The sequence below is a fragment of the Poecilia formosa genome, unplaced genomic scaffold (assembly GCF_000485575.1).
Source record: "Poecilia formosa unplaced genomic scaffold, Poecilia_formosa-5.1.2 Scaffold364, whole genome shotgun sequence".
Classification (NCBI taxonomy): domain Eukaryota; kingdom Metazoa; phylum Chordata; class Actinopteri; order Cyprinodontiformes; family Poeciliidae; genus Poecilia; species Poecilia formosa.
The window spans coordinates 336433-347393 of NW_006800303.1; the positions used below are offsets into that span (position 1 = coordinate 336433).

A 10961-nucleotide genomic window follows, 5' to 3' on the forward strand; every position below is an offset into this window, starting at 1 on the left:
TTTTACTTAAGCAAAACTGTAAACAAACCACTAAATTTGATGGTTTGAGACATTGTAAGGATATTATTTATCGCTTCTTATCATTCTGTTCTTTAAATAGTAACAACTATAACAAGCTGTTATAGGTTGGTTAATAAGTCAAGGTATGTGCTTACAGTTGCCATCAAACTTTCGAACATATTTGCCATCAAACTTTCCTAAAACTTGAAGTTTGCCAAATAGATTTCCAATTGAAGGAGTAATACCCAAAAGCCAAATTTAACTAAAAGCAACTTTAGCCGGTTCCCAGCTAGCTGATCAGCAGCGCACAGCAACAGCCTTGCCCCCACCCCCGACAGGGGCACTATGATCTAAACATATTTAGAAAACTGGCCACTCCAGGTGTCCTATTAATAGAACCTTAAACTGGATGGTATATCTCGCTTTTCACAACATTGGAATATCTCAACATCAAGAATCAGTCAAGATCACAGAAAGTTATTGTATGTCATTGACTTTTAAAGTAGAAGGAAACTTTCCTCAATAGCCTTCTGTTGAAAGCTGCAACTTTTGGGCACAGTTAATAAAATGTCAAACAATCCTGGTTGGGGCTGCATTGTACTGCAGTTATCACTGTTGCTGTGCAGTATGTCGGTCCTGGGTTCAAACCCAAATCAGAATCTTTATGTGTTGACTTTGCATTTTCTCCATATGCATTTGTGGTTTCTCTCCAGGTATTACAGCTTCCACCCACAGTCCAAAGAGCTGTATAGTAGGTTAACTTGCTTCTTGTTTAATTTTCTTGACATTACGAGTAAGCCACTAAGTGTAACCTTGGTTGTTTGTCCTGTGATGGACTGGTGATCTGAACCCCCCACTTGCTGGAGATATGCACCAATCCCCAAGGAACAATTGGGGGTACAAAACTGGATTGTATGAAACACAACAGGAAGCTTAAATATTGGTATGATTCAGGTACTCTGTCAAATTCTGGAGAACTTCAAACAAAATAGCGGTTAGCCATGGTTAGCTTCTCAGTCTTCTACCTTAGATGTTGATTTAAGATTATGAACTTGATTTCTTTTGGGAAGGTTTGTCATTAAAAGAGACTAAACATATCAACATTTAAGAAAAACCAAGAAGGTAACCTTTAACAGATTTTGTGGTTCTTCCATATTGGAATCAATGCTAACAGCTACTAGCTGCTCTTTTGTTTGACTAAGGACAATGATTTAAAGATTAGTCCTTCACAATCAAATGAATAACCTAGGAGACTTGGTCAAATGTATGCTCAGTCTAAAACCCATTCTGCTAAGACACGTGTAAACTGTTAACTATTATGTTTCAGATTTAAAAGCTGCCATTATCCAGTGACTGCAAAATGGTGAAGAATGCAGTTGATAAAAAGAGTCAAATGAATTGCTGTGTATGTTAGTAAGATTGTCATTATTCTGTGCTCTCAGTAGGTCGGATAGTAAATATATCACTGTGCTGTTAAGCCAGAAATACCTAGCTAGCTGCAGGCCATAGTCACAGCCCAGTAATGGCTGCCCACCAAACATCAAACATATCCCAGCACGTGCTCTTCTATGTGCACGCACATTACCTTCTGCCTATAGGAACACACGGAGTGTGTCCTGATGCCACATCAAATCCGTCCTTGTCGTCGATAACTCCATCGGTCTGGCGTGCACATGAGGACCATTCACTGTTCAAAAAAAAAAAAAAACATAACACGCTTTTTTTTTTTTGTTACGTCACCAACATCACCGTCCTCTTCTTCCGGAACTGCGCAGACTCAGACGCCATCTTACAAAAGCCACCTGGGTGAAACGTGTTCGTGCTACGCAAACAACGGAGAAGTACAGGATTTGACGCTGGATACCCACAGGAAGAGACCCCAGGGCGGTTCTGCTCTCCTTCTGACGCCTTCCTCTCGGGGTTCACATGTCACTAGCTACTCGAGGCTCGAGGGTGAGCTCTCTCAAATCAGTACGAGCAGGCATCTGGATCCATATTTTCTTCTGTGAACAGAAGTAAAGCTTAAAGAAATTGCGACGGAAGCATCACTCATCTGGATTGTAACGGGTTATTTGTTCATATTATAGTGCTTTCTTTATTGTTTCCGTGGTTTGATATTTGACAGTTCTTTTAACAGTAGGTTGTGTGAACACATTTAATTTAATAGTCTTCGTCTTTGAGATGTGGGCATCTCCTCGGTCTGTTGATGTTCTGTATTTAATATGTTGTCTGAGTCTTGTGGTTAGCCTCCGCCATGTTGTTTGCGCCGGGTTTAAACACCGTCATCCCGTCATGGCGGCCGCAGATGGAGATTAGGAGCATGGGGGGGGGGCAGTTATTTGCCTCGACTCTGTTATCTCCCTTACAGACCCGAACCGGACAAATGGACCGTGAAGGATGGAACCAAGAAGACCGCATAGCTGCTTGCAAATCACACTGCATGTTAAAGAATCATATATTTTGATAACTGTGTTTGTGTGTATATTGAAGATATTCAAGATGGGATGTCGAAGCTTGCCGTATGGGCGTGGTCTGTTGGCCAGAACCCTTCGACATCAGTTTGATTGTACTGTAGTTGGGAGGGGGAGACACCTAGCCACGGGGGGCGCTGTTGTAGAGGATAGCAATGCTCACAAATGACGCTGGTAAGTTATAGTCTGATGTATTCTTTTGTGTCGTACGAACGTGAACTGCACGCGAGATGTTGTGCCACCTTAAACACCAGGAGAGCTCTTTGACATGGAGCTGTATTTGGTTCATGTCTTTACATTAGGTAACTGGTGATATAATTAACAGATATTAACATATAATTAACAGCTAAAATGAAAGATATGACTCACCATCTTCCCCCCACGTTAGTAGACAATTGAATTAATTGACTGTGTGTTAATTTACAAGTTGGAAGTCCTTTCTCCCATTTTTATTGTTTAATCTTTCTTAATCTAAAAAGTCTGGAATGGAATGAAGCTGCTTGCCACGAAATGTTTCATACTGCCCATAAACTTGGCTAAGCCTAACCAGCTTCAACAAATGACTTAAGGTATTTTTTGACCATGTTTGTTTTGATCTGAGCAAGCATCTTATTCTATCAATACATAATTCAAATTTAAATATCTGGGGATGCACAGATGTGAAAATTTGGGCCAATATCTGAAAATATTGCTGCTACGACCAATAACCAAACAAAAAAACACGATGAGAAAACAACCACATTAGCTGTGTTTCCAATACAACTGTGTGCAAAACTTTGTCAATATTCCGCTAATGCTGAAAAAAACAATTTGACAATGTTTCCATTGAATAAGAAACACAAAATCACACGTGAAAAAGTTTGTTCATGCGCTAAGTCGTCATAAAACGTGCTGTAGCACAGTCCTTCAACTACTTCCTGTTGTCTTCTTTGTGGTTTGTTCTAGTGGCACCATCCAGTTGTTGAGCCTGTGACTCGTGATGCGTAAAATAGTGTTTGCTTAAATGTTTTCATTGCAGTTTTGTGAAATAAACCAATTTTTATTCGGCCAGTCATTATAGTGCCAAAACTAATTAAAGAACGAGTTTTGTCAAAGTCATTTTTGAAATGTCAAACTGCACAAATAAGTGGTTGGTGTAAACACAACTGTTGCTTCTTTCTTCAGTTAAACACAATTTAACCCTGCACTGCATCACTATTGATGTCACACGACCAAGATGGAAATCAGTTAATATCAGCACAGTTTTACTTATGGACCAATACCAATATTTTTTTAAAATAGAACCCACAAACATCGGCTGACACTAATATATCATGCATCCTGTGAAATAATTAAAATTCTCAAAATCTGATTAAAACATAAATTTGATTTGAAAACTTTTATAACTTCTCTCATAATTCGCTGAAATGTTGAACCAGCAAAAATGACCATGTTTAAGTATGAGATGGTTTGTGCAAGAGGAAAAAGTAAATGTTGAGGTATGAAGGAACTAATTGATCCAGATCCACTTGGCATCGATCTGGATTTTTTTTTGTTTCCCCTGCTTATTCCATTTACCTTTATTTATTTTTTTTTAACGATACTAAAGGTGTCCAGAAATACAAATCTGCTTGCATTCTTTAATTAGATTTTAAACCATAAACCAGGCTAGTTTCTGGATCAATATTTGATCCAGAAAGCACAAACAGCTGAATGCTTGTATTTTTTTAGTTTCACTGTGCTGATCCTGTTTTATTTCATTCTGTTTTAACAAGGAATTGATTTTCAAGATCTCATTGTCATTCAAGTCCAGTTAAAATGACTTAGGTCCTGAGCTCAACTGCTATCCTTCTTAACACAGTAATGGGAACAACTATGTGTTTAAAAAACACATACTTGCGCATAGAATACAGTTAAGCAGTTGATTTCTGTTTCTCAACATTTCTTGTCATAAATTTATAGCTCCAGTTTTCCTCTGGACAACAGCGTCTAAGTTCAGCATGGAAAGGCTCCAGGCAGGATTTAAACCTGGGATCTTGTGCTTGTGAGATCATGGTTCCAAGGAGTAATACGCATGTTCTTTGAGCCGTCCTCTTTCTCTGTTTTCAGATCAAAATATAATAAAATGGGAGCATTAATGGTCTGAATTCTTCATTTTAAAAGTAATAAAACACCAAACTCGTCCAGCACCAGATGTAATCATATAACCTGACCGACGCGTCTTCCAGAATGTTACACTTTTGCCCCATCAGTCCAAACAATATTTTCTCTAAAGTTTTGTGGACCATGAAATTTTTTTTATTTTTTTTATTTTTTTGGTAAACGAGAGGCCTGTCTTTGTTTTTTTGTTTTGTTTTTTTTTCTTTACCAGCTGCGAGTCTGGCTTTGGGCCCTCCCTTGGAGGCCATTTTGTCCAGTGTCTCTTGTTGATTAATCATTAACTCAGAACTTAACTTAGACAGGTGAGGCCTGCAGAACTTTAGAAGATCTTCTGGGTTATTGATTTAGTTTCCTTTTAAATGTCATCTATGCCAAAACGATTTGTCTATATGTAATGTCTGTACACAAAGAGCATGTAAAATTAAAGTCAAATTTCTTATTCCTTGTTTCTACGGAACCTTGGCCAATAAAGCTGATTCTGATGTGCAAACCAATCAGATTGAAGCCATCCTTTGAACTGGCTAGCTGTGTGTTTTGCATCAACCACATAAATTAAACTCTTGTAATACTTTTTGGAGACCTGCCATTTCTGGGAAGAAGTTCCAAAGCCTTAGGAACAGTTTTCTTACTTTTTGAAAACTGATGGCAGTAGAGCTGTTTACCATTTGCTTTGAATTTCTTTAGTTTGAATCAGTCGTGTTGGTTTTCCAACTCTTTGAGCCTACCTTGTGTTGTCAGTTCGGTTCTTGTTCAGTGATTTCTTGATTCTACAAGTCTTATCAATAATCAAACCTGAGTGTGGCCTCTGAAAATTAACTTTAAAAATATGGTTAATTACAGTGTATTCATAATTTAATAAAGTAGATCAACTTTTCCCAGAAGACCAGCTTGTTTTGGACGTCTCCCTTAAATGAAATAATTTTGTACATATTTAGATTTTACTTTTCTGATAATGGCCCTGCGACGGACTGGCGACCTGTCCAGGGTGTACCCCACCACTCGCCCCAAATGTCTGGGACCCCTCCTGACCCACTAGGGACAAAGGTGTAAGAAAATGGATGGGATAGGATGAATGGTCTGATAATGGTCTGAAATGTGACAAAAAGGTTAAAACAGAAATCTGTAAGGAGGCAAATTGTTCTTACAGCACTAAGCATATTAAAGTGAAAATGGGTAAAACTGACATAGTTAAAATAAACTTCACCAGTAATGCTCACAATTATAAGGGTGTTCTATTAAAATGACACTCACACATTGAGATACAGCTTCCAATGTCCCTGGAAAGTCCTACCAATAAAGGACACTACCTTTTATATATAGGCTGTTTCAGAATAGACCTTAGCTTTTGTGTTTGAAAAACTGTATTTTCCAGTTTTATTGATGTCACTTTTAATCAAGCTTTAATGAAAAAATTTGAAGGTTTTTCTGGCTCTGGTGGCCTTTATTTGCAGCAAATAAGACAGAAAATAGGAAATAGATAAAGAGCAAGTAAGGTCCCAGACTCAGGAACTGAATGCATCAAGGACTTATAGATGCCATAAATGGGCAGCTTCTCTACTTCAACACCATCACCATCCCAGTATGAAAATATATTTCAAGTTGATAATGATGTACACCCTTTTTCACTTCCAAGTTTATCGTGTTCTTTCTAATGAGCACAACAGCTATTAAAATACATCCTAAAAAATCTTCTAAAAAGAATTACAATATTGCAGCATAAATTACACTGGTCAACAGCCAAAAAATAGTCTGGGGGTTTCCAACTCTTTTAGAGTCATGTTGATGAGCTGAATCCAAAAATCACTTTGGTTTTGCTCAATCAGGTCAACTTTCTGAACTATGGAGCAACATGAGTATCAAAATGCATGACTTGTTCTGACATCTGGATCAATTTCCTGAGAATCTGATCAATGAGTGATGAGCAGGAGGAGAGATTCCATCAGAACAGAAAAGAGACAGAGAATTTTACACAATGTTCAGTTTATATGTACTTACCCTTATTAGTGTCTATTATTCAACTTATAGAAATCCCAGTTTGTAACATTTAATTAATACACTCTGTTAGAAAACTTATTTGTCCTAAAATCTTTTTTGGATGAGAAATATGAATGGAAATGAACTGATAATGTCACTAAAATGTAATTTAGTCAGAAGATCAGATTTCTCTAAATGAATTCAGAATAAAAACTTGACCTGACTGAGAAAAATCAATGTCATTTTGGGATTTAGTGGTGCAAAATAATCCTAATTCAGATGAAAAAAAAAAAAAAAGGCAAAAAAAAAATTTTTTGTAACCCAGTGTAATTAATATAAAAGTACCAAACAGAGTTCAATGTTTTGCTCTTGGTGATTCTTGGGTCATTTGAGTCTTTATTCTTTATCCTATTGAAAGACCCCATGACCTGTGACTGAGGTCAGGCTTTCTGACAAAGCAGCACATTTCTGTCCAGAATACCCAGAGTCTTGAGATTTCATCATACCCCACATCGAGACGCCCTGCACCAGTTGTAGCACAGCAGCCCCAGAATATAACCGAGCCTCCTCCATGTTTCATTTTTCAAGAAATTAACCAAGTATTCATTTCTTGGTATGGTTCAGTGTTGCATCAGTAAACAAAGAACTGACACGCTTTGACAAAAAGCCCCAGTTCTGTCTCATCTGTCTGAAGGACATTCTCCTAATGACCATCATCTCCTTGGCTTCCTGTGGCCCATGTTCAGTGTGGTACATAACATGTACATTTTTATAAAGAGTTTTCCATATTCTGCTTTGAGGCGTTTTTAAATTTTCTGTCATTGTCATTTTTAAATTATATAAAATCATTGGCCAAGGCTGATAAATGTATATTTCACCCTAAAGGAAGACTGATGTCTTCTATTTATATGTTTGTATACATAGGTATTTAAATGTACTAAAATTAAAGTTTCAAAACTGCTAAAACCAGGGATACACGATATAGCTACATTAACATCGTATCGGCCGATGTAGCATATCGATATGGGTACGATAAGTAGTATTGTGTAGATATTAATTACCAGTATTCATTTCCATCCTATTGTAATAAGTAGGTTTTGGCATGGTGTTATGTGGATTGGAGGGTGTTTAACTGAACCAGAGAAGCAATATCAGTGGTGTGGTTGTTTATTCTTGATGTCAAAAGGGCAGGGAAATATAAATATCAGCTGTAACAGCAATATCAATATTGGATATCAATATCAGCCCAAATTTTCCCATCGGTGCATCCCTTGCTAAAACTTTGCCACAACACCTTTACAGATATACGTCTCCCAAAGAAACTGGGTTGTCTTATGGTCTAGCAGGTACATTAAGTCGTACTCGATACCAACAGTTCCTTCACCAACTCACCAGGACACAGCAGGCGTCTGCTCATCGCTACCATCTGGCCACGTACAAGACCAAAATGTGCTTCAGTGAGACAAAATACAGTGGCGGAGTGAACAGAAATGACTTCAGATTTTTGAAGCATAAAGTAACCCCATGCTCCCACTCTCTCCCACCATTTGCTGCACACTGCAGGTCAGCTGGTTGAAGGAATGGTCTTTTCCCTGGCTTAAAAATAAGACAAATTTGGCTTTTAACAAGACTTACGATATATGTATCAGAACGGCAAAAAGGAGCAATGCATTTTGCAAAAAATGTTTTTAAAAACCTTGGTAATTCTATTTGAAGAGGTGTGCATAAGACTGTCATAATGTCATAAACACGACACAGCACCTGTTATGAACATGGAGTCTTTATGAATGTTTATGGCTGTTGTCATGAAGTGTCTTTTGGTAAATAATGACAACTTTAGTCCAAAGTTTACACTTTTAATGCAACTTTTAGTACAACATTGCTTTAAAAGTGTCATTTACCGAATGATACTTGACAACAGTCAAACATTCATAAAGGTTCCTTCATGTTCATAACAGATGCTGTCATGTTTATGACAGCACTATGCCAGTCTTCTGCACACTTCAAGTAAAGTGTTACTAAAACCTTTCTACTTTAAAACCTTCACCTGAATTTAATGTGTATGTATGAAAGTTAAAACAATATTTTAAGTGTAATAAATGTAAAGATGACTTTTGCTGCAGTCGTCATACTGCTTTCAATTTTTGGTTGTATATTTCAAATAAAAGATGAAGTGTGTGAATGTTTTGTGTGAATACTGTGATAACATGATTTGTAGTCATTTTATTTATGGATGTCTTCGTGTTAAGGGACACTTATCATTTCACGCCTACAGTCCAGTACTGATGTAAGGGTTTACATCGTTAGTCTTCCTCAGACACCAGTGCCACCAGTAACACTTTATTTTTTACAAGTTCAGCCCACCTCAGTATTCCCCACAGATCTGAAGTCAGTGATTTACAGAAAGGTTAAGAAAAGGTAGTTGAACCCTCACAATGCAGCAACCAGCACATCATTAGGAAAACCTAAAGCTGCTACAGTTGAAGCCAGAAGTTTACATGCACCAAATAAAATCACACATTTTCTTCCCTCACTGTGTGAAGTTTAATCAGACTGACCTTCTTTTGCTTTAGGTCAGTTAGAATTACCAAAATTAGTTCTAACTACTAAATGCCACAATAACAGGAGAATGAAACAGATTTATTTATTTATATCTTTGAAATCAGATGATTATCTCTTCAAACAAGGGGAAGCCCAGATGATGATGATGATGTCATGACCTTGGAAACTTTATTTGGAGGAAATAAAGGCCGACACTTGGAAGCCTCACCGTTCTAACTGATGTATGGGGGAGGCAGCATCATGTGGTGGGGCCGTTTTGATGAAGGAGGAACTGGTGGCATTATGAATAAAGTACATGGTGTAGAAACCTTAAAGGCATCAGCCAGGAAGCCAAAGCTGGCTTAACGACGACAAAGTCAATGTTTTGGTGTGACCATCAGAACTCCAGTAAACTACTGTGAGAAACCTAAGGGGTTTGACCCAAGTCATACACTTCAAAATACAAGTATGTAAACTTCTGAATATGAAGAAAATTACAAAATAATCTCTAAAACCATTTTCCTCACTTTGTTTACTGGTAATTATCAAGTAGAAATGCAGTGATTCTGATAAGCTAAAACAAGAGAAGTTGGATCAGATTTAACTTCAGACAGTGAGAAAATGAAAAATGTGTCTTTTTATTCATTTATGTAAACTCCTGGTTTCAATGTAAGTGTTCAGTTCACCATGATCAGCAGACTGCACACACTTCAGGTTAAACACACGTCTAAAGCCATTTCACATGTGCTACATCATGTCCCAGAGGGGCTAATAAAGTCAACACCAATGTATTAACATTAGTATGTTAAATAGAGCAGCACATTTTCACCAAGGCAACAGCTGCTGGTTCATCTGCTGAGGCTTTGACTACCTGACCAAAGCAGTTTAGTTCCCAGGACAAAAGGTCTGATTTGGGAGCTTTTGAATGCAAATAAGTTGATTTACAAGATGCTAACAGCTAGCTAGAAAGTTTTGATTATTGTGAAATAACCTGTTTGAGAAACAAAAACTATTAGTTTTAAAGTGGCATGTCAGACCTTCACTGCCTTCTGCTACACAATAAAAGCTTACCCAGAGTTCTTAGAGCTGCCATAATTAAATAGCTTTACTGACAACTCATTGAAAAACAGTGTGACTGTCAGAAATGTTATCAATAAAATCATTAAAAGTTGTTTCTACCTACAACATTATCGCTCTTCACCTGTTGCTGACACTGAGGCATGTTTTACGCCTGCCTGTTAAAGTTCTGCATGTCTAACTGGGCCGTCCCTTCTGACTGCTGAGTTATCACTGACTATGCATTTAATACCATCTCTCTCATTGCCTGGGTCCTGCAGTGTGTCACCACAGCAGCAGCTGTTGCCTCGTACTCCAGCCTGATTAGCTGGTACACTGGTTATCAAAGAAGACTATAAAAAACATGCTGATGCTTGCCATTTCCTCAGCTTGTTTGCTTGTTGATGAGGAAGCTCAGGTGCAGAGCTGGGCAGCCTCCCCGTATGTCCACCTGTTCCAAGCCTCTCCTCCAGTAACCATATTCTCCCAGTGGAAACAAACCGGTTTGTGTAGAAAGTCTTCCACACTGGGCAAGTCATGTTTTTACAGCAGGCGGCTCCTTCAGCATGACGAACCCTGTGTCTTCTGCAGAGGATTTGCTTTGATCATTCCAAGGATTTGATCTCAGCTCCCATCAGATTATTCTGACTTCACTTTTGTAGATGAACTCCAAACTGTTTTCAATACCCGACTACGTCTCACCCAAATGCAGAATCCTGGCACAACGCATCTTCACAGTTCTTAAGAAAAAAGAGCAAGTTTCATAATGTCGCCAATAAA

General features: G+C 38.0%; 1 protein-coding gene across 3 annotated transcripts in view; it reads right to left on the reverse strand.

Annotated features, from left to right (window-relative positions):
• The window catches only part of mgaa (MAX dimerization protein MGA a), a 34591-nt gene extending 31425 nt beyond the window's left edge, over positions 1–3166 (reverse strand). For all 3 annotated transcript variants that reach the window (XM_016662233.1, XM_016662234.1, XM_016662232.1), the window contains exon 1: positions 1586–3166. The gene's annotated coding sequence lies outside the window, so the exon portion shown is untranslated. The remainder of the gene's footprint in view (positions 1–1585) is intronic.
• Between the last annotated feature and the right edge of the window lie 7795 nt (positions 3167–10961).